This window comes from Pristis pectinata, chromosome 21, assembly GCF_009764475.1.
Source record: "Pristis pectinata isolate sPriPec2 chromosome 21, sPriPec2.1.pri, whole genome shotgun sequence".
Taxonomy (NCBI): Eukaryota; Metazoa; Chordata; class Chondrichthyes; order Rhinopristiformes; family Pristidae; genus Pristis; species Pristis pectinata.
In genome coordinates, this window is record NC_067425.1 from 1874784 (window position 1) to 1895092 (window position 20309).

Below are 20309 nucleotides of genomic sequence, written 5' to 3' on the forward strand. Positions count from 1 at the left end.
CAGCCCAGCGCATCACGGACACCAGCCTCCCCTCCTTGGACTCTTGTCTTTACCTCTCATTGTCTTGGTGTAGCAGCCAGCATAATCAAAGACCCCACCCACCTGGGACATTCTCTCTTCTCTCCTCTTCCATCGGGTAGAAGATACAGGTGCCTGAGGGTACATACCACCAGACTCAAGGACAGCTTCTACCCCACTATGATAAGACTATTGAACGGGTTCCCTTATACGATGAGATGGACTCTGACCTCACGATCTACCTTGTTGTGACCTTGCACCTTATGGTACTGCACTTTCTCTGTAGCTGTGACACTTTACTCTGTACTGTTATTGTTTTTACCTGTACTACATCAATGCTCTTTGTACTAACTCAATATAACTGCACTGTGTAATGAATTGACCTGTACGATCGGTTTGTAAGACAAGCTTTTCACTGTACCTCGGTACAAGTGACAATAATAAACCAATACCAGTACCAATACCTCTCTGTATAAAAACTTACCCCTTGGATCTCCCTTAAATTTCTCCCCATCACCTTCAACCTATGCCTTCTAGTTCTGGATTTGACTCTCCTTATAAGTACAGCCCTCCATTGCCAGGCAACATCCTTCCTGTAGTGTGGTGACAACACTGTAAGTGTGACCCAACCAATGTTTTGTACAACTGCAACTTGACATCCTAACTCTTGTACTCAATGTCATGGCCATTTTCACTACCCTAACCACCTTTGTCGCCACATTCAGGGAGCTATGGATTTAAGATGCTTAAGATAAGGATTAGCTAGATCATCAGTCTAAAATGGCATCAAATAAGTGCTCCAAAAGAACAATGTCATATGCTGCTACCCTTACTAACATGTCAGACAATGTAAGTTATACTAAAATGTAAGAAATAGAAGAGGCAGTGGTCACTGCTCCATCTTTCAATGAGATAGTGGCTGATCTTTTACCTAAGTGTGACTTTTCTGCACTAACCTCATGTCCTTTGATTCCCTTGAAATGCAAGTACCTTGAAGATACTCAGCAATTGAGCCTCCACTCCCTCATAGACAATTCTGAATATTCACCAGGCTCTCAGTTAAGAAATTTCTTCTCCCTTTATCTCTCCATTTAGGATAATCCTTCATCCTCAGCCCGGTGAACCTTCGTTACACTTATCTATCGCAGGTATATTCTTCCTTCAGTAGGGAGATCAGAACGATGCATGATAATTTAGATGTGGTCCTATATAATTGCAGTAAGGTGTCCTGTACTCAAATTCTCTTGTCTTCCTAATTGCTTGCTGTATCTCCATGTTATCTCTGGGTAATTTATGTTCGAGCACACCCAGGTCCCCCCTGAGACAGCTATGTGCCATTTGTTTATAAATTTAAAGAAAACTAGCACCCAAGGTACCCAAATGACAGGCTTTATGGAGACCAATTTTACAAACATTGTCTCACAACATTAACCTTTTATTCAAATCTTTTTGAGCAGTGTTGCTGGCACAGTAGAATGCAGGAGCAAAACACAATGGAGGAGGAGGAGGAGGGAACTCTGACTTTTCTCCCCTATTTTGTATTAATGACATGGTTTCAAGTTATTGATCAGTAATTGCATTTATTTTAAACATTTCAGAGAGGATAAAATGCCATGAGTTGAGGCAAGGAAGTAATATGGATATCTGAAAAAAATGATGTAACTCATATTTATGAGATTTATTTTTGCATAATCCCTCAGGGTGATTGCAAAATAATCTGTCACAAATATTGTTGACTTGTTCCTGCTGTACGTCTTCTTGAGACTGGAGAGGGACTGGCTTCACTTCGTATGGCATGTAAGTACTAGAGGTAAAACCAATTGGATTGATTTTTAAATAAGATAAATACATTCTTCCATACCTGATAAAGTAATAATCGCCATTGAAATGGAATCCAGGAAGTGAGAAACTTGTTTTCTTTGTGAATCAATATTTTTATGGGCTTGTTTTCTTGGGAAACATTATACTGACTTGAAATTGCTGCAACCTCTGATTTGCCTACAGTTTGTGGTTTGAGTGAATGAAAAGGGTTCCTCAGGACTAGTAACTGAGAAAACCAGACCATCAGTGCTGCATAATAGTGACTGTTATAGATTTTCAAAGACATGCGGCTTCAGAGGGATCACTGCTCCTGGAGGACATGATTGAAGATGACATGCAAACATGAATTAGACAGCCATCTACAACGTCCTTTCAGCCAGTATCAAGTAAGGTATATTCCCTATCTATGCAAGCAGTTTTGTCATGGAGGAAATATTAGTAATCTTAAGAACTGCAGCAGTTAGCCCATTGTGCAAGTTAGCTCTTCAACAAAAGCTGCATTATGTAATAGTTTTAAGTCTATTATTTAACTCAGAGGTTCAGATAAATCTGTTGAAGTGTGTAGTAGTTAGTTTGGTTGTCATGTGAGCTTTCTCAACATTTTCACCTCACGATTGTGTAAGTATGTAGGTACAATAAAAGGGAAGGTACAATACTCACAACAGCAAAAAATACCAGTCATTATTCCAGGAGTGTGCCTCAATGTCTAGTTTCAACTGTTGTTATATCATAATTTGCTTCAATGTTTGTGGGTTGTGGAGGACAGAAATGGCCCGTCTTTCCCCCTTCTCAATATTGACCACTGTTGCAGAGTGCATGTTAATCTTGGGCGGGACCTGACATGAATTACAGCCTAATTAGACTCGCAGGGGAAAAACAGGCACAACCACTTACTGGAGGGTGCCTGTAAAACTGTGCCCTGTAAAAATGACTGCCATAGCAATTTGGACAGAGTGGGACTGAAGAAAAATGTGGCCAGGGTACAGGAAAGATCATGCTGAAACTACATTTATTTAAGCTTGTGAGATTCCATTGCACATCACTCATTTTAAATGATTCAGAACAGGATATAAAAAGGGAAGTATATTGAAAATATCTTAACATGATGCATTATGTCATTATATCTAATGTAATAAACATAGTTTCTCGCTATGATTGATGGCTTATGGTAGAATGTGGAGGTGAGATGGAAGATTAGCAGTTGAGGACGGCTGCATTCCAATCAGGTGACCCTGACCTTTACAAGAAATCGAGATACAACCTCCGTAAAGCTATCAGGAATGCCCAGAGACAATATCGGTTCAAAATAAAGTCCCAGACCAGCCATCAGTTGTGGCAGGGCTTACATGCTATAACGGGCTACAAAACAAAATTGGGCAGCATAGTCAACAACAGCGCATCCCTTCCTGATGAGCTTAATGCATTCTATGCAAGTTTTGAACAGAAAGAGAGTGGTTTTCATCACCCACCCTGACAGCCTCCAATGCACCTGAACCCATGGCCACCGTTGAGGACATAAGATCAGTCTTCCGGAGTGTGAACCCAAGGAGAGCATCTGGCCCAGATGGTGTCCCTGGCCGAGTGCTCAGATATTGTGCTGATCAGCTGGCAGGGGTATTTGCGGACATATTTAACGTCTCCCCGCTTCAATCTGAGGTTCCCACCTGTTTTAAAAAGACCACTATAATCCCGGTACCGAAGAAAAACAAGGTAACATGCCTTAATGACCACCGACCGGTGGCTCTGACATCAACCATCATGAAGTGCTTTGAGAGGTTGGTCATGGCATGCGTTAACTCCAGTCTCCCAGACAACCTCGACCCACTGCAATTCGCCTACCGCCAAAACAGGTCTACAGCGGACGCCATCTCCCTGGCGCTACACTCAACTCTGGAGCATCTGGACAGTAAAGACACATGCGTTGGGTGCGCATGGATACTTTCTATAAGCACTGCTTTTTTTTTAGGATCTGAGTTTCACTGGCAGGGCCAGCATTTGTTGCTTATCCCTAATTGTCCTTGGATGGTGTGTGACTTGGAGGGGAACCTGCAGTGGTGGTGTTGTTTGATAGATGGTGGGGTTTGGGAAGTGCTTATGGCCTGGGTGAATAACTATAGTGTATTTTGTAGATGATACATACTGTAGCCAAACTGACCTCCAAAAACACCAACCATCTAACTTCCTTTGTGCGAGGTACAACTTCAACCACTGGAATGTTTTTCTCTTGATGTCCATGGACTTCAGTTTTACCAGGGCTCTTTGCTGTCTCACTTGGTTAAATGCTGCCTTGACCTCATCTTTGGAATCCAACTCTTTGGTTCAGATTTCGGTCAAGGCTGTGATGAGGTCTGGAGCTGTAGCCCTGGCAAATCCTAGACTGGGCACTGTTGAGTGAGTGCCGATTGGTAGTGCTGTCAATGATGCCTTTTGTCACTTTGCCGATCATTGAGAGTAGATTGATTGGGTGATAATTAGCAGAAGTGGGTTTGTCCAGTTTTTCTTGACAGCATATTCCTGGACAGTTTTCCACATTGTCAAGTGAGCCTTTTATTGTAACTATACTGGAACAGCTTGTCTAGAGGTGAAGCTCACAGATCTTCAGTGTTATAGCCTGGGTGCTGTCTGGTTCCTGATATCATGACAAGTGACAAATTGATTTAGATTCCGTGATGGTGGGGATCCCAGGAGGAAGCCAGGATGAATCATCACTCGGCACTTCTGGCTGGACGTGGTTGTAGGTACTTGTTTTGAATTGCATGATGGCCCCCACTGTCATTGGGGATGGAATGTTCTTGGAGTTTCCTTGTCTCATTAGCTCTTTCGCTCTCCTCTGCCATTCGTGACCAGATATGGCAGGACTACAGAGCTTTGGTCTAATCCCATGCCTATGGGACAGTTTACCTCTCTCTGCTGCATGTTTTTTGTGCTGTTTAGTAGGGATGTGTTTCGATGTGTTGCAATGTCAGCAGGCTGACACCTCATTTTTAGGTATGCCTTAGGATACTGATCCTGGCATGAAATAGCTTGACTAACTGGGGGTGTGCTGGGCCGTGAGGTTGTAGATTATGGTGGTGTTCATTTCTGCTGTTGCCAACAGTACACAGCATGATCAGCTTTGAGTTGCCAGATCTGTCCTGAGGTTAGCAATTTAACACAATTGCAGTGTCACATTACACACTGGTGTGAAGATGGCACTTTCTCTGCATGAGAGCTATGCAGTAGTCACTTCTGCCAGTGGTCTCATGGACAAATACATCTGCCACATGTAGGTTAGTGAGGATGAGGTCAAGGAGTTTTATCTATCATGTAGGCTCACTCATTACCTACAGCCGACCCAAGCATTCAGATAAGTCCTTCAGGAGTTTGCTGCTGAATCAGTGGTGTTGTATTTCAGTCCTCACAGTGTTGCATCTTCTACATGGGAGAAACCAAATACAGATTGAGTGACCACTTTGCAGAGCACTTCCATTCTGCCTGATTTTCCAGTTGCCCGTTGCTTTCTTTCTCCATCGCATTCTCAGTCTGAACCCTCTATCTTCGGCCTCTCACACTGAATCCAATGTAAAAAAACAAACTGCTGGAGGAACTCAGCAGGTCAGGCAGCATCTGTGGAGGGAAATGGACAGTCGATGTTTCAGGTCGAGACCCTTCTAGTGCAGATGAAAGGTGGCCACTCAAAATGACAACTGTCCATTTCCCTCTGCAAATGCTGCCTGACCTGCTGAGTTCCTCCAGCAGTTTGGTTTTTACTCCAAGTTCCAGCATCTACAATCTCTTGTGTCCCCACAGGTCCAATGTAAGCTTGAGGAATAGCATAGAATCATAGAGTTATACAACACAGAAACAGGTCCATGTTGACCAAGGTGCCCCATCTAAACTAGTCCCATTTGCCAGTGTTTGGCCCGTTACCTTCTAAACCTTTCCAATCCACTTACCTGTCCAACTGTCTTTTAAAAGTTGTTATTGTACCTGCCTCAACCACTCCCTCTGGCTGCTGATTCCACATACATACCACCCTTTGTGTAAAAAGCATCTCATCTTCCAACTAGGCATGTTACAGCCTCAGGACTCAACCATGAGTGCAACAATTTCAGCTAACCAGTCTTTCTACTTTGTGTCAGAGCTGGCAAGTTCTGATGAAAAGCCATCAGTCTGTAATGTTAATTCATTTTTCTCTCTCTACAGATGCTACCTGACTTGCATTCTCTTTTATTTCAGATCTCAGTGTTTTACATCTCACAGTTCCAGCATTGTTTATTCTTTCTCCACTGTCCACGTTCATCTCCTTCTACCTGCATCTGCTCCAAATAGATCAGCTGCAATTAACAAGCCTTCATCACCCTCTCTCATCTGACACCACCACCTTCGTATCAGTCAGTCTCGCATTGTCTCAGTCCCAGACATTCCCTTTGTCCTCTGCACCCCATCCCGTGCTCTGCAACTTAACATGATTGATTTCTAACTTTTCCTAGGTCTGACGGAAGATCATTGACCTGAAATGTTTCTCTCTTCACAGATGCTGCCTGACAAGTCAGTCAAAGACAAAGTCGAGTTTATTGTCAGATGCACATGTGTGCACAGGTGAAAAACTTACTTGCAGCAGCATCACAGGCACATAGCATCGGAGAAGCAGCATTCACAAGAAAAACATAAATTAAACATAAATTATGTACAATTTTACAAGAAAGAAAACAATTAAAACAAAAAAAATCAGGTAGTCCACTTCAGTGCAAAATGATCAAAGTGGTCATCGTGTTGCTAAACTATAGTGATTAAGGTTTAGTGCCGGTCAGTTCAAGAACCGAATGGTTGAAGGGAAGTCGCTGTTCCTGAACCTGGTGGTGTGGGACTTCAGGCTTCTGTACCTCCTGCCCGATGGTAGCTGTGAGAAGATGACCTGGTGTTTTCTGTTGTTATTTCAGCTTTCCAGCACTTTGTTTCTGCTTTTTGACCAATCAATAATACACATGTTGTACCTCTCCTTTCATCATGATAAAATGAAGCTAAAATACCCAAAATAACTGCCTAGCCTCTGTGTGTTTTACTTTAGCAAAAAGTCCTCTAGATATTCATGTCAATGGACTGTCCTTCCACATATGGTTCCAGGCACATTCCTCTGATATGTGACACCCTTCCCTGTCATGGCCTCTTGTGATCTGAAGTATGTCATGTGTCATCACCATTGCCTTCTGGCACAACTAACAGACTGATGCAGGCTTCATTCTCTGTGTGTCACCAACCCTTAACAGTGGCAGGTCTTTTGCACCTCTGTTGTAGCATTATGCCTATCTAGGCTTACATAATCCTTCCTGCACCTTCTTTGCATTTCTGGTTTTCCTGTTCTATGGGGCTGAAATGCTTACTTATATTGAAGCAATCTTTATGATCCTCTCATCATCAGTTCCATCTGCTGAACTGCAATACTTCCGATTACAGGTATGAGGTACATTTTCTTTTCTCTCCTCTTCCATCGGGTAGAAGATACAGGAGCCTGAGGGCACGTACCACCAGACTTAAGGACAGCTTCTACCCCACGGTGATAAGACTATTGAACAGTTCCCTTATACAATGAGATGGACTCTGACCTCACGATCTACCTTGTTGTGACCTTGCACCTTATTGCACTGCACTTTCTCTGTAGCTGTGACACTTTACTCTGTACTGTTACTGTTTTTACCTGTACTACCTCAATGCACTCCGTACTAACTCAATGTAACTGCACTGTGTAATGAATTGACCTGTACGATCGGATGTAAGACAAGCTTTTCACTGTACCTCAGTACAAGTGACAATAATAAACCAAAACCAATACCAATACCAGTGTAGCTCATTGTAGCCACATCGTAGCTCTCTCAATTCTTTGGGTTCACCATCTCAGAGAGGATCTGCCAGCAGACTTCGGTGCACTATTGTTGTAGATCAACAGCACACTTTTGGTTGTTTTCAGCTGCACTGCATGTTTTGGGAGGTCATTACATGTTGCTCCCAGTTAAATTGAAATGTTATTGGTTACCCTTGCTTCATGCATGGGATCCTAAGATACAAAAACACCTTAACTTTTGTCTGTTTTGGTTTATCTGCCAAAGCCAGCTTAATATAAAGTGCAAATTCTTCCCTCCATTGTCTCCATTCTTTAGATTACTTACCTTGAAATCCAAAGCTACTTTGATTGATCCATCACGTACTATCTCCATGGAATCACATTCATTGCTGTCTCATGACATGTTATCTAAGTTGGCAGGAATCTAACCGGGTGCTTGGTATATTGGCAGATATGGTGGTGTAGCGGTTAGTGTAATGCTTTACAGCGCCAGCGACCCAGATTCAACTCTGGCCGCTGTCTGTAAGGAGTTTGTACATTCTCCCTGTGTCTGCGTGGGTTTCCTCCGGGTGCTCTGGTTTCCTCCCACATTCCAAAGACGTACGGGTTAGGAGCTGTGGGCATGCTATGTTGGTGCCAGAAGCGTGGCGACACTTGCGGGCTGCCCCCAGAACACGCTGCACAAAGGATGTACTTCACTATGTGTTTCAATGTACATGTGACTGATGAAGAAATCTGATCTGATCTGATTCCAGACCGGGTGTGGCATCCAAATTTTACAGTTTCATAACTAGCAATTCTAACGGTACATTTCACTCATCCACTCACTGAGCTATTGGATATATCTTATTGATACTGGATATAAGATATAGGCTGCATTTGGAGTATTGTGTGCAATTCTGGTCACCGCATCACAGGAAGGACGTGGAGGCTTTGGAGAGGGTGCAGAGGTTCAGCAGGATGCTGCCTGGATTAGAGAGTGTTAGCTACAAGGAGAGGTTGCACAAACTTTGATTGTTTTCTCTGGAGTGTCGGAGACCGAGGAGCGACCCGATAGAAGTACCTAAAATTACTAGGGGCATAGATGGGGTAAATAGTCAGAGTCTTTTTTCCAGGGTGGTATTGTCCAAGGGGAATAGATGTAAGGTGAGAGGGAGAAGTTTAAAGGAGATTTACAAGGCAAGTTCTTTTTAACACAGAGAGTGGTGGGTGCCTGGAAAGCACTGCCAGGGGAGGTAGTGGAAGCAGATACAGTATTAAGAGGCATTTAGACAAGCACATGGACAGGCAGGGAATAGAGGGATACGGACCATGTGCAGGCAGATAGAATTAGTTTAATTTGACATCACGGTCGGCACAGACATTGTGGGCCGAAGGGCCTGTTCCTGTGATGTACTGTTCCATGTTCTAAATTTCAACACTATAACTGGAATCTTGTGTGCGCTTTTAGGCTTCACACCAATAGGAATGCAGTTGAGTTAATAAGATACAACCCATATTGATCAGGGTACTGATTGGTATTTGGGAATAAGATAATAAAAAATGCATTGGAAAAGTTAGAAGTTTTTATTATAAAAGTGTAGGTTATAGTTGGGAGTGGTCACTGAAGGTTTTAATCTGATAAGGGAGGAGTTGAAAAATTAGAAATAAGATTTCTTTATTAGTCACATGTACGTCAAAACACAGTGAAATGCATCTTTTGCGTGGAGTGTTCTGGGGGCAGCCCGCAAGTGTCACCACGCTTCTGGCGCCAACATAGCACGCCCACAACTTCCTAATCCGTACGTCTTTGGAAGGTGGGAGGAAACCGGAGCACCTGGAGGAAACCCACGGGGACACGGGGAGAACGTACAAACTCCTTACAGACAGTGGCGGGAATTGAACGCAGGTCGCTGGCACTGTTATAGTGTTACACTAACCGCTACACTACCGTGCCTTACAAGGGGATCTACTGAGGGAATAAATACACGTAATTCAGAATGTTTTGGACAGAGGTTTGTGAACAGAATTAGTGACTAAAGCCAAAGCCCATGTTATCATTAAATGCCACGTCTGTGGTTGAGGAAATGAGGGAACATCAGTGTGGTTGGTTGGGCTCATGTGCCTGTTGTTGAGTTGTAATTTCCATGTAAATCTATGAAGACAATTATCAAAATTCATCTGGGTTTAATGTTCATGGTAATATCAGGTTTAAGTAGCAGGGGACTAAGAAGAAAAGTTAGGTAAAACTTATAATCACTTCTTGATATGTGGTTTTCTTTACATCCTTTAAGAATTTCTGCATTCTTACAATATGGAAGATTAAAAGCAGTAACGTTTCTTACTTTTAGTTCTAATTCACTATTTGTTGCTTCAGTTTTAGTTTGGACTGTCATGTCAGAGAGGGAACTATTATGGAGAATATGATGCAGAATAAATTAGTGTACACACTATTTGTTCTATATGACAGCATCCTTGTCTTGGAATCAAAACTCCCACCTCAGCAACTTGCTCGCATAATGTATGTGGATGTTTCACCATGAGTGCTAAACAGCTGAAGGTATATTCTTTCAGTAAGCTGATGCCTCATGGGCTCTAGAATCATTGAATATTCAGCACAAAAGGAGGCTATTCAGCCCATTGAATCCATCCCTGGCTTTTGCTCTATCTGGTAGTAGAGTAGCTTCTCTCTGTTTACCCTGTCAGAAACCATCATGGCTTGTGCACCTCTATTCAATCTCCTCTCAAAATTTTCTGCCCCAAGAGAGCAACCCCAGCTCTTCCAGTCTAGCCCTGTATCCCTCATCTCTGGAGTCATTCTCAAGAGGATGTTGAATATCACATTGCTTGATATGTGATATACACTACTTGAAAAAGAGCTGAGAGTTTTCCCACTGTCCTAGCTAATATTATCTTTTAACTGACACCACTAAGCACAGATAATCCATTTACTTTCTTTTTGCTGTTCACAAATGAATCACTGTGTTAGTTCCATTATAATAGGGTTGCATATCAAAAGTACTGAGTTCATGAAAGGCAATGCACAAATGTAGATAATTACTCTTTTTTTCTCTTTCATTATTCCTACTATTAATGCATATCCTAACTAATCAAATTTCAGCACGCCAGTATAGTCTTTTTTAAATTGCACATAGATTGGAAATAAAGCTCATTCCATTCTGGAGACCAAGAGGAAGGATGGGAACATTACCTTCTGATTTACTGTAATCTTGTATCCTTTGCACTTGTACTTGATGGTTCTGGCTGCCTTTGGCTGCAATGCCTTCCTGATTAAATAGCAAAGATCACAGTTAAACAATATGGCACTTTTTTCCACATTGATTGACACTGCTGTCACCGTTCCACAGTATTAGTCATCAGCTTTAGAAACAGAGAAGCTAGGTAGGAAAAACCTGCAAAATCCATTGGCTTGGAAACCACCGTTTAGTGTTGAAACTTAAATGAGGTTCCAGTACGATCTGGCATTCAGTCCTGGGCTACCTCCAGAGACTGTACAGTGCTAGGTCATCTGGAAGAGGCTGTTGAGGTATGTCTAATAGCAGCTCCTCCATTATTCACAAGTTCAGAGCACTTTCTGTTGCTTCAAACAAACCACAGTACTGCCACACACCCAGCACCACTGAAAGATAATAGTAGTACAGGGTCACATTCCTACCTTGGCAGATAGAAAACCCACAACAAAAGCTTGGATTTATTTACCAAAATAAACATTGAAAAATAGAAGTCCTTATCAAACAAAATTTGACATTGATCTACAAAAGATAAGAGGCCAAAGGCTTGGTCAAAGACAGGGTTTAGGGAGTATTTTAAAGGGGACAGAAAGAGAGGCAGAGATGTTTAAGGGGGGAATTTCAGCACTTTGGTATTGGTTTTGGTTTATTATTGTCACTTGTAGGTACAGTACCTATTACTTATAGGTACAGTAAAAAAAACTTGTCTTTGGAGATCATGGAGGTAATCAAGGACAAGGCCATGGTTTTAAAATCAAGGCCTGTTACATTGGAGCCAGCACAGGGGGATTGAGTGAGGAGTAAGTTAGGACACCAGCAGCAATGCTCTTGATGAGCACAGGTTTACAGAATGTGTGATGAAATAGGCAGGAGGAAATAACGAACGTAGCAGTACCAAAGGCATGCAGGAGAACATTCCCCTCAGCATGCAGGAGAACATTCCCCTCAGCTTTGCAAATATCACCTAGTATATAAGGGTAAGTTCAACACATTTTACAGGATGAAGTTAATGCCAGTATAAAGTACTATTTAATGGGTCAGGTTAATTTTATTTGTAAACAAACTACATTTGTCTAGAAATTGGCATTCACTCTACTTTTGGAGTGCTGAATCAATGCTGAATTAATGCCAGCTTTCAATCAAATGGTCTGCAAAAAAGCAGAAAACTGGTGAAAAACCCAGTGGTTTTCAGCTGCAATCATGTGTAAAAGACAAAATTTCCTGCATACTTCCTGATGCCGCAGCCTGCAGAGCTTGGAGCTGCCACATCTTCACCCACCCTAACTGCTAAGCAGCAAGTAATCTCTTAAAGGAACATGATCCATGGTACCCACTGTATACAGCATAAAAAATTGCCAGGGAAAGTACTCAGGGAGCAGGGTACATGGCACTCTCCAGTGGGTCTGGGATTCCCACGTGATGGTCTAGCCCAGTGGGCTCCCATGCTGTGTGGCCACTTCCTGTTTTATAAGCTCATAAAGGAGCAAATGACCATAGTATCTTTCACTGAGGTGTAAAATATAGAGATACTACCATCTTTATCAATGATGCTTGTGGACAAACATGAAGCAGGGAGAGTCTGGCAGAAGCTAGAGGTAAAACATCACCATACCAGTGGGCACCCTTTAATTCATGCCTCTTTGCTGCTTGTTCTTTGTCTCACTGTGAGAGTGAAACACAAGTTGTAGATTGCACTAACAGCCAGTTTCTGTTGGTAAAAGCAGAAATGGCTGCTGGACATGAGATGATAATTCCATTCTTCTTGAGCAGTCCGGTGTTGTGTGTTCTGAGGTGACTGATGAGACCAAGGGGGAAACTGTAAACATTTCCTCAGATGGGGCAAGCGGGTGGGTGGTCGGTGAGGCGGTGTACTTCTTCCGCCTCCCAGAGCAAAGATTCAAGCTTCTCGAATGCTCTTTCTCCATTTTGAGCGGCTGTGGGCCAGAGATCCTCTGTGACCATTAGATGTGAGTCAGATGCCAGAAAATGTCAGGTATTCTCATTGTGTCTGGGTCAATTTCCCAGTGGTAGCTAATCAGTGATTGCTAGCACTGGTGTGATCTAACATGCACAAATCCCGCATAATAATACATACAAATGGGTCTGTTTCCAGGCAGCTGTGTTTTCAAAAGAAAGTTTATAGACTTCCATTTATTATGGCAACTTATGCTGTACTATCAGATCCCAGCTGTCCCTGGTGAGAGGCAGATCCAATAATTCATTGAGCTGAGTTATTGGCAGAGAGCAGAGTTACACACATGATATTAGAACTGTCTGTGGGAGAGATTGGCTACTGCCCACTGTTAGATGAGATTAAAAGGGGTAAGGAAGTAGTCAGCAGCCACTGCTTGGATGGGCAAGAAGTGCGGAGTTTGGCAGAGATTGCCATATCCTGAGAGTGAATGAAAACAACTTCTGAAATATAATAATGAGCCATTATGGCGGTTGTGCAGTACCCATTCTGAAACTTTTCTCTGCCGTCTTTTTCATTTCCTTCTCTTCCACTTTTTTTCTTGATATTAGACCTTCACTTGTGAAATTGTGGCCCTTCACTGGGCCACAGAGCAATGGATGCTAGTAACTCTGATATGTCAATGAACTATATTCTTCCTGCATGAACCATGGTAGAGGGTATAGGTGCTGCAAGTTGCCTACCGCCACAACAGGTCTACAGCGGACACAATCTCACTGGCTCTCCACTCTGCTTTCGAGCACCTAGACAACAGCAAAACATACGTCAGGCTGCTGTTTACCGATTACAGCTCGGCGTTCAACACCAACATCCCCTCGGTACTAATCAACAAGCTTCAAAACCTGGGCCTCTGTACCTCCCTCTGTAACTGGATCCTTGACTTCCTTATCGGGAGACCACAGTCAGTGCAGATCGGTAGCAATATCTCCTCCTCACTGACAATCAATACAGGCGCACCTCAAGGATGCGTGCTTGGCCCACTGCTCTACTCTCTCTACGCACACGACTGTTTGGCTAAGCACAGCTCAAGTGCCATCTATAAATTCACTGCCGACACCCCTGTTGTTGGCGGAATCTCAGATGACGATGAGGAGGTGTAAAGGAGTGAGATAGATCAGCTGGTTGAATGGTGTCGCAACAACAACCTCGCACTCAACATCAGCAAGGCTTGATTGTGGACTTCAGGAAGGGGAAGTCGGGAGAACACACACCAGCGCTCATTGAGGGGTCAGCGGTGGAAAGGGTGAGCAGCTTCAAGTTCCTGGGCGTCAACACCTTGGAGGATTTATCCTGGGCCCAACACATTGACACAATCACAAAGAAGGCACGCCAGCGACTCTACTTCGTTAGGAGTTTGAGGAGATTCGGTATGTCACCAAAGCCTCTTACAGATTTCTACAGATGTACGATGGAGAGCATTCTGACTGGTTGCATCACCGCCTGGTATGGGGGCTCCAATGTGCAGGATCACAAGAGGCTGCAGAGGGTTGTAGACTCAGCCAGCTCCATCACGGGCACAACCCTCCCCACCATCTAGGACATCTTCAAGATGCGGTGCCTCAAGAAGGCGGCATCCATCATTAAGGACCCTCACCATCCGGGACATGCCTTCCTCTTGTTACTACCTTCGAGGAGGAGGTACAGGAGCCTGAAGACCCACACTTAACCTTTCAGGAACAGCTTCTTCCCCTCTGCTATCAGATTTCTGAATGTTCCATGACCCATGAACACGACCTCGTTATTCCTTTTTTATTCACTATTTATTTATTTTTGTAATTTATAGAATTTTGTGTCTTTGCACTGTACTGCTGCTGCAAAACAAATTTCATGTCATATAAATCAGTGATAATAAATCTGATTTTGTTTCTGATTCTGAAGTATTTGACCATGGATATCAATTTTGCTGAGTCTGCATTTGATGTTTCAAAAGAAGCCTCTTTCCAGAGTCACAGGATTGTGACTTAGTTGTTTTTCATTCCTGGAATGTGGTCTTTATTGTCACAGCAGGCATTTATTGTCCAGCCCTGGTTCCTTCAAAACGCAACTTAATGCCCTGGCCATTTATGAGGCTAGTCTACTTGATGGTTTGGGTATTCACTTACCTCTGGGGAAAAGCTGTAAGGGTGGCAGTTCTCACTTATAGTAACTAGCTACTACATAAAGTTTAGGAAAACCATGGATTAATTATCTATGCCTCTGAATTATGAATCCAGTAAATCCATTGATGCAAACAAATGTCAGAGTCATAGAGTCATTAAATAAAATGTTGTTAAATAAACCTAGGATATCCAGAGTTAGGAATAGCAGTGTGGTTGAAGGTTGGAGTACAGAGAGTTAGGATAAATGGGATATCTTTAGGATTGGTCCTGGAACCTCAACCATGTTGCTTATCCTGATGTGAAAAGTTGAGGAAAGTTTGGAGGCAAGTCAGCATTTCTACATTTGAGGGCTCCATGAATCAGGGTGTCAATACCACCACTTCATCTCATTTGGGCTCCCTTTGAATGTGGCTTCTTTGCTTACCCCTAAATGGATCATCCACTGTCCAGTCAACTTAGAGTTGGCTGAGATTGTTTCACTCTGATTTCAGAGATATGTAGGAAATCATTCTGATTATAAAGGCTTATTAAAGTTAACAAACATTCAAGTTAATAGAGTAACTGTAATATTTCTGCGGCACATAGCATGTCTTATCACAAGCAAATGGGGAGGAAGATGCTGGGGTTTTAGATGTCGTTGTACTTAGCATTGGCAATTCACTTGTACTACAGACGCACACGGTTAATGATTGTCCAGCTCTAGCTGAGGGAGGAGCTGTCAGAGTGCACTTCCCATTTGGGTCCCATGCAGGAAGATCTGATGTGACTTGTGCAACTGATTTTTCAGCCGATACCCAAGGGATGAAAGATACGGTACTGATCCTGCAGAATTTTCCACCAGCCACTGCAATATGGCAGTCAACAAAACAATGAAAACAGAAAATGACGGAAGTACTCAGCAGATCTGTGGCAAGAGAAACACAATTACATTTTCAGTGACTTTCAAAGGAACAAAGAAAATCCATCATTGACGGAAGTAAATGATTGAGTTCTTTGATGAAATAACAGTTAAAATGACAATGGACAATGTTACCTTTGATAGAAGTCACATAATGTAATTAGCAAAATTGAAGGCCTGAAGATGAAAGGGACAGTGGGAGCACGGATAGAAAACTGGCCAAGTGGTAGGAAGCAAAACAGTGGTGATCAGGTGTTTTCCAAGCTGGAGGGAAGGATGCAGCGATGAACCTGGTGCTGTCTGCTTGAAGACCGCTGCTCCTTTGGAAGTATACTGCATGAACGAGCTTGGTATGAGTGGCATAAATTCAAAGCTTTCTGAGAAGACAAAACTCAAAGTATGACAAACAGCAAAGAAGTGTTGAAGGCTGCGGGAGGAGGCAAATGGTGAAGTGAACAGATATATAGATGACATATAATGCCGAAAAATGCCGGGGGATGCATTTTGGGAGTGTGAGGAAAGCCATTATAAACTGAATGATATAGTTTTATAGAACTGGCACAGTACGATAGGTTGATCTGACTTCCCTTGCGTGATTTTATGTGATTTAACGTGCAATAACCAAATGATAAGGTTAGCTGCATTACTGACACTACCCAAGGGTTTTCTCCATGAAGCAATTCCTAGGTTTGAGACATGATATATTCGAACTGTATTAATTCTCTCCATCACAAAGAGACTAAGTGCCAAGGTCGATGGCCCTTTTACCTGTGGAGTTTGAATTCTAATCCAACCCTACAAAGGATCTTGTTTACTTGGTTTTAGTCAGACTCATGTGGATGCTTAACCAGATTCAATAGAGACATGGTTAATTTGGCACATCAATTTACCTCCACTAATATCAAAACTAAACATGGCATTATTCAGCAACCACTAAAGGTGGAAAGGAGAACAAGCTTCCACCCAATTGAATTGGATGTTTGCCATGAGGTTAATGAGAAAGTTTATGGTAGTTAGGTTCAATAGAATGGAAGCATTTGAATTCTATTTAAAACCGTTTCTATGCAAAATAAATCAGTACAGTTTTGGTCTTCTTAGTTGAAAACAGATATACTTGCCGTAATGAAAATATTTAAAATTCCTTCCTTGTTCTTCTGATTCAGCAGCAAGAAGTATTCGCACACTGAGGAGGCAATTATACGGGCAAGAAAGGTTACAGAAACTACTTTATTAAAATTATATAAGAACCATTTACCAACCACTTCAAAAAACTACTGAAGGGTAGAACACAAAGAATACTTGTCCACCACCCAGTGAACCACTCTACACAGTGCCGGAGGGAACCCCAAATGTTCGACAGCCGTTTCTGCTGTTCTCTCTCTCTCTCTCTCTCTCCCTCCCCATCTCTCTCTCTCCCCATCTCTCTCTCTCCCCCCCTCTCTCCCCCCCCACCTCTCTCGCCATCCCCCCCCCTCTCTGTAAGTCTACCCTTAGGTCTGGTCACAAAGCGAGGGTACCCCTGTGCCTTTTTATACCCTTAAAACCCCTTATCCCAGTACTTTTCCTTGGTACCAGGTGACACCTTCTTATCTCTTATGACCTTTTGGCCTAGACACAAAAACAGAGATATCATGGTTTGGAGCAAAACATGGTTTTCACTGTTATCAGGCAGCCAATTTGTCCTCACAGCTTGTAAATTTCCTAAGCAAGCACACAGCAGGACGAGGGGAGGGAGAGGGAGGGAAGATACCACAGTGCATACGGCACAGTACAAGACTGACCAATTATTTAACATCCAGCCAGGACAAGCAGGTATAGCAATCCACTTCAGAAAGTACTCAGAAACTATCTCTCTATGCACAATTTTGCACATACTAAGGAGGAATCAAATATCACTTCCAGAACTGTAATTTCCTCCTTCCACCTGCCACAGGGGGAGTGCAGTGAAGACTCACTGGACTGGTTCCAGGGATGGCAGGTTTGCCACATAAGGACACATTGAGTCGATTGGGCCTTTATCTGTAGAGTTTGGGAAAATGAGAGGGGATCTCATTGAAACTGACAAAATTCAACCAATTGAGTACAAGGAAGATGTTTTCCTGAGCTGAGGACTTCAGATCCATGGGTTACAGAATAAGGGGTTGGCCATTTAGGACTGAGATGAGGAAAAAATTGCTTCCTTCGGAAGGAGGTGAATCTTTGAAGTTCTCTACGCCAGAGGGCTGTGGATGCTCAGTCAGTGAGTTCATTCAAAATAGAGATCAACAGATGCCTAGACATTAAAGGAAATGAGATGTGGGGACAGTACAGGAAAATACCACTGAGCCAGATCAGGCATGATCCTGGCGAATGTCAAAGTGGGCTAGACCGGTTTGTTCCCACTCCTGTTCTTATGTTATTGCAAGCAACTGAAGGAAACAAAAACAGGTATATGATTAGTGGAGGGACCTCTGGAAATAAAGGTGGCATGTAGTTGTGGCGGTAATCACCAGTCAGGATCACACAGAGTCTCGAAAGATACTGCAAGGTGATAAGACACAGAGGGCTGGGTTGCATTATGCAAATAATGGTGAGAGTTTGCATCTCAGCTGGAATGCAGCACTGCAAACTCTGAGTGAGCACTGGCTTGTTCTATTGCATCTACATCTTCTGAGGAGCAGTTGATGATTTTCAACCTTTACTAAATATTAGTTTAGAGAAATGGATTACAACAGAAAAATACACAATTGGAAACAAAAACTATTAAAACAATTTAAAGGGAGTATTTTTAGACAAAATATAGTGCAATTGGTTAAATAGGCTACATGTAATTCATTTAACAACAAATTCTCAACAAGACGATTGGATGTAGAGGCAGAAAATTTGGAAGGCAGTGAGCACAGTGGTTTGGGAACAGCCAGGGGCGCAGCTACGCTTCTCTACCTAAATGCAAGGAATTACTGAACAAGGAGAATGAGCTGAAGGCACTGATAGCTATGTGGAAGTGTGATATTTTAGCTATTACCTAAATTTAGCTTAAAGAGGGCAGGACTGGCTGCTTAATGTTCCTGGTTACAGACCTTTCAGATAAGACAGGAATGACCAGTAAAGGAGAATGCATGGCAATGTCAGTTAAATAACAGTTACAGCTGTGAGAAGGGAGCTGTGTTGGACGGATCATCAAGTGAAAATGGAAATCTGAATGCTGGGAATGCTCAGCAGATCGGACAGCATCTGAGGAGAAAGAAACAGAGTTACTAATGCAGGTCGACAGCTGAGTGTTTCCGGCATTTTCTGTTTTTATATCAAATGAGGATTTTTGGATTGAATAAAAGAACAAAACAGGGACAATCTGTTTTTTGGGAGTGGACAAAGAACTCCAAACAGTTCATGGACAACAGAACGCCGAGCTTGTAGTCAAATTTCTGACAAATTCAACAAGACTAAGTAAACAGTCAGTGTAGAGGACACAGAAGGCACAATGTTCCTTAATTACATTCCGGCAATCCCTGACCACGACCACCCACAGTGGAGGAGGAACATTTGGGATGGCACTGAGAACTTCATGTGTTGGGAGCACATGGAAGCCCAGCAGAAGCAGCAGTGTGACGTGACAACACTGTGAATGTAGAGACTGGACCACTCTGTGAACGGAAAGAAAGATAAGATTTCTTTATTAGTCACATGTACATCGAAACACACAGTGAAATGCACCTTTTGCGTAGAGTGTTCTGGGGGCAGCCCGCAAGTGTCGCCACGCTTCCGGTGCCAACATAGCATGCCCACAACTTCCTAACCTGTACGTCTTTGGAATGTGGGAGGAAACCAGAGCACCCAGAGGAAACCCACACCGTGCACTCTTCTGTATCTCTTGTATATATTTTATGAACAAAGCTTATTATTGAACTACAAAAATGTAGTGGTACATTACCTTTCAAACTACGTCAAGCGCCTTGTACCCTGCCAGAGGTGAGCCTGAAGGTCCTGTATTGATTTTATGGGTCACCTCGGAACCCACAGAACTGCATTGGAAGCAAGTCATGCTCAACCCCAAGGGACTGCCTAGGAAGAAAGCCAGCAGGATAGGTCAACAAAGTGGTTAAGGCATGAGAGCCAGGAGTTGATGCTAGAACTGTACCCAGCTCCAGCTGGGCCGCAGCTTGGCCACCATGTACAGTTCTGGCCACCACATTACAGGAGAGATGTAATTGCACTGGAGGGGGGCAGGGAGGTGGAGGAATTTTATGAAGGTGTTGCCAGGACTGGAAAGTTTGCAACGAGGAAAGATTGGATTAGTTCGTGTTGTTTTCTTTGTAAAAGAAGAGGTTGAGGGGAGACTTACCTGAGGTGTATAAAATTATGAGGGGCCTAGACAGAGTAAATAGGAAGGAGCAAAAAACAAACTGCTGGAGGAACCAGCAGGTCAGTCAGTATTTGCAGAGGGAAATGGACAGTCAACGTTTTGGGTCAA

General features: G+C 42.9%; 1 protein-coding gene across 4 annotated transcripts in view; it reads left to right on the forward strand.

Annotated features, from left to right (window-relative positions):
- Window positions 1-1759: 1759 nt before the first annotated feature.
- The window catches only part of LOC127581276 (forkhead box protein N1-like), an 88447-nt gene continuing 69897 nt past the window's right edge, over window positions 1760-20309 (forward strand). For 2 of the 4 annotated variants that reach the window (XM_052035496.1, XM_052035501.1), the window contains exons 1-2: window positions 1760-1815; window positions 2023-2225. The gene's annotated coding sequence lies outside the window, so the exon portion shown is untranslated. Of the gene's footprint in view, window positions 1829-2022; window positions 2226-20309 lie in introns of all 4 variants that reach the window. The other 2 variants (XM_052035497.1, XM_052035500.1) reach the window with 2 other exon arrangements.